We start from the raw sequence: 4,135 nt of genomic DNA, 5'->3' as shown, positions 1-4,135 counted from the left end.
AACAACAACAAATAGAAGGTATTCTACCAGTGATTTTTTTCAAGGATACCTTCATGTCCCTGTTCGTCAGGCTGTAGATAAAAGGATTCATCATTTTAGGAACCACACTGTATATCACTGAGGCTACTGCTATCTCATGGACAAATGTATAAATGCAGAACTAAGGTACACAGCAAAGTCTGTTCCATATAATAAGGAAATAACTGAGAGGTGAGACCCATAGGTGGAAAATGGTTTATATTTCCCAGCTGTTGTCATTTTCAGAACTGAGCAGACAATTTTAATATAAGAGAAAATGATCATCCCAAAGAGAGGAATAGTAGCAAATGTGGTATTTATAACATATGTTGTTGTTGTTGTTAAGTGCCATCGAGTTAGTTTCAACCCATAGCGACCCTGTACAGGGTTTCCGAGGGTGTAAATCTTTACGGGAGTATAAAGCCTCATCTTTCTCCCGCGGAGCAGCTGGTAGTTTCGAACCACTGACCTTTAGGTTCGCAGCCCGATTCGTAACCACTACGCTACCAGAGCTCATATATCAAGATGTTATTGATGAGAGTATTAGAACAGGCAAGCTTGAGGACCTGAGTAAGTTCACAGAAAAAGTGGGGGATTTCTTGGTTTTTACAGAAGGACAATTTCAACAACATTAGACTTGGAGCAGGGCCTCCACAGTGCTAGTGAACAAAGAGAGCATAGTCAGCAGGCCACAGAGTCGAGGGTTTATGATGACCGTTTATCTCAGTGGGAAATAAATCGCCACATTGTGGTCATAGGCCTTTATTGCAAGAAGGAAAAATTCAAAACCTGCAAAAACTAGTAGAGTGCATACCTGTGTGAGGCAGCCTGCGTAAGTGATAGATTATCTGTGTACCTGGATGTTTATCAGCATCTTTGGGATTATTATTATGCTTAAACCTATGTCCGTAAAGGACAATTTGGCAAGAAAGAAATACATGGGGGTGTGGAGGTGGGAGTCAGAGCTAACATGAAGATGATGAGCAGATTTCCCAGCATGATGGCCAGGCACATGAACAGAAATATGTTGTAGATGAGGGGCTGCATTTCTGGATCTGTTGTCAGTCCCAGGAGAAAGAATTCTGAAACACCTGTTTGGTTTTTGGGTTCCATATTGTTGATGAAGCTGATGGAAACAATGGGTAACAAAACACTTAGATGTGTAATTACATTACCAGAGGCAAAAACTATCAGGGAAGGTTGGAGAAGGATGAAATATATATAAATACAATATGCATATTATTATTAATATTTTTTTAATGATGACTTGTATGTAGCTGCATGTCCTTCTATGGTGCTGTAGGTTCACCACCTGATTGCCAACCACAACATTGGTAGTTCTATCCACCAGCCACGCCTCAGAAAAGTGATGCAGGGTGTCTATGAGTCTGAACTGACTAAATGGAACTTAACAACAACCATAGTAACAAATATGATTCTGGAAAGGAGTGTTAGATTCTTCCTACTAAAAAAAGTTTTTATCCAAACTCTGTTATTGTGATCATTTAAAATATTTGTCAATTTTATAAAGAGAAAACAGATTGACTATGGAAATAATGTCATGTGTCTATCTCAGACTCCAAGTCTTTCCATTATCAGATCAGAAAATCATAGATGATAAAATGTGTGCTATGAATCCTGAATAAAAAGATATGATCAAATTGAAAATACTCCTTCTTTTTCACCACAAGAATGTAAGAAAGTAAATATTAGAGAATTCTATTATAGTCTTTGTCATGTTTGACAAGGGGCAGATGTCTGGTCAGAGGAAAATAATCTCTGTCATTCTAAAGACCAAGTGGAAGACTGGTAGAATGAGAGATCCTGTAGACTGGTTTTATGGTACAAGAAAACAAGTCAGTTGGATGGAAGACAGTTAGGCAGTAGTTCTTCTAATATTATTTCCAGTCATTTAATGCATATGTTCTAGTCACTCATCCTGAACAGAATGGATTGACACCATATGGGTTCAAACACACATGATTGTAAAGATCACAGATGACCAGACAACCTTTCATTCTCTTGTACATGGGTCACTCTGAGTTTTAACCAATTCTATGGAGTTCTAGTGTGGTGCTGTAGGTCAATGCACTGGACTGCAAAGTCATTTGAATCGCAAGGTGAGTGGTTCAAGCTCACCAGTCACTCTTGGAAACCCTACACAGGGTCGCTATGGGTTGGGATCAACTCGACAGCACTCAAAAACAACAACATGGCACCTAATAACAACACTAAAGACAGTTATAGTAATTCTTGTCATAGCTTCCCCAGGATGAATCTGTAGTAAAACATGTCTTCAGTTCCAAGCATTATCTAAGGGACACTTGGTTATCTGGCTGGCATTACTAAGGAATGATGCTGGACATCAGTCCTAGATATTGGATAACGTAGTCAGAAGATCTGTTCTCAGAAAAGGTAGTCGGACCAAGTTAGGAACTAGGCTCCTGCAAAAGTGGATCATCAGTAGGAGGAGTCTGATGTCTGCTGCTTCTTGACTGAAAAAAGGTTAATGAGTGAGAGGGTCACAGGCAGACTATTTTCAGTCTTTGTGTCCCTGGGGGCTCAATATCCAAAGCTCCTCATTAGCCAAACATTTTTATTGTAAGTTTGTTCTAAGGACAGTACAAGTCCTTAGTGGCCAATATAATAGAAGATGGAATTCAGAATGTCTAATTATGAAAAGGCCAGTTGCATGACATTCACTTCTCTCCTCTCTTTTCAACTCAATTGTATGTCCATACTTAGCACATGAAGATGTATCACCACTATCTAATTGCTTGCCAGTGTCCTTTATTTAATACATGGTAATTATTTTAGGTATGGTAGTATAGTTTATGTACATTGGTATTATAATTAAGAAAGCCAAGATATTGTAAAACAGAGATGTTAAGAGTTGTTTCTTTCTTAAGTTCTTGAAGGTCTCCTGGGCATTACTCTTCATTCTCTCAGTTATTCTCTCCAGTCAATTCTGACTGTAACCCCTAAAAATAGTAATACTACCCTATTTTGAGGGCTCCTTAAGACAGTTTTCCAATTTCATCACAATAATTTTCATGTGGTGGTAGACAGATAAATTAATTTGTCATACTGTAATTTTGCATGTTACTGTGATACTGTAAGCTATACTAATGGTATTTTAAATACCAGCAGGGTCATCCATGGGGCATAGGTTACAGAGAAGTTTCCAGATTAGGACAGACCAGGGAAAACAAGAGGCAGACAACTTCTGAAGCCTCAGCCACTAGACACCTTATTAATAGTATCAGAATACTGTCATATATAGTGCAGGAAGGTGAAAATATTTTCAATAGCCTCAGAATATTGCCAGATAGAGTAAATTCTCTGGAACTTCATATACTGATAGTGCATATCTGAAAATGAGGAGAAGCAATTATAAACATCCATTAATTACTAGAACACCTAATATCCAAATAATGACTTTAGGAATAACATGAAGTTGTGAAAAATAAAATGGAATGCATTAAGTTGCTATGTTAGGCCTTCGTGAACTGAAATGGACTGGTATTGTTCATTCTATATCTGACAACCACATGGTTTACTATGCCTAGAATAAAAAAATTAAAGCAGAATAGCATTGAATTCTTTATCAAAAAGAACATTTCAAGATCCATCTTGAAGTACAAAATTGTATGTGAAAGGATAACATATACCAACATGGAAGGCAAGGTAATACCTCTATTATTATTCAAATTTATTCAACAATAGCTATAGCCAGTGATGATGATATTCAAGATTCTACCAACTGTTTCAGTCTGAAATGGATCAAATATTCAATCAAGATGTATTAATAATTGGATGGCAGCTAGAGTGGAGGTGCAGTGAAGTTCACTGTCAACGATACCACAGAATACCAGGCAAAACAGATCCAGGGCATAGCTCTAAAACTCGGAACCACATAGCTAGGAATATTTTTTAAGTTTGAAGGCTTATAGCTAGTGAAACTTGAAGCTGAAGCAAGAAATCACGTACTTTTGAATCGGCCAGGCTTGGTGGCCGGGAGCCGACATCTTGGGTGAAACCAAACGGCAAGACCAAGCGTAGGAGCAGAAACACCATGAGAACTTTGGAGCAAAGGTGGACAATACACTTTGTTGGT

General features: G+C 38.1%; 1 pseudogene; it reads right to left on the bottom strand.

Annotated features, from left to right (window-relative positions):
* LOC102818124 overlaps nt 1-1,131 on the bottom strand; it is a 2,418-nt pseudogene extending 1,287 nt beyond the window's left edge.
* Between the last annotated feature and the right edge of the window lie 3,004 nt (nt 1,132-4,135).

The sequence above is a fragment of the Chrysochloris asiatica genome, unplaced genomic scaffold, assembly GCF_000296735.1.
Source record: "Chrysochloris asiatica unplaced genomic scaffold, ChrAsi1.0 scaffold00673, whole genome shotgun sequence".
NCBI classification, from domain to species: domain Eukaryota; kingdom Metazoa; phylum Chordata; class Mammalia; order Afrosoricida; family Chrysochloridae; genus Chrysochloris; species Chrysochloris asiatica.
The sequence above is the reverse complement of the archived record's forward strand: the minus strand, read 5'-3'. Positions and strand labels throughout refer to the sequence as shown.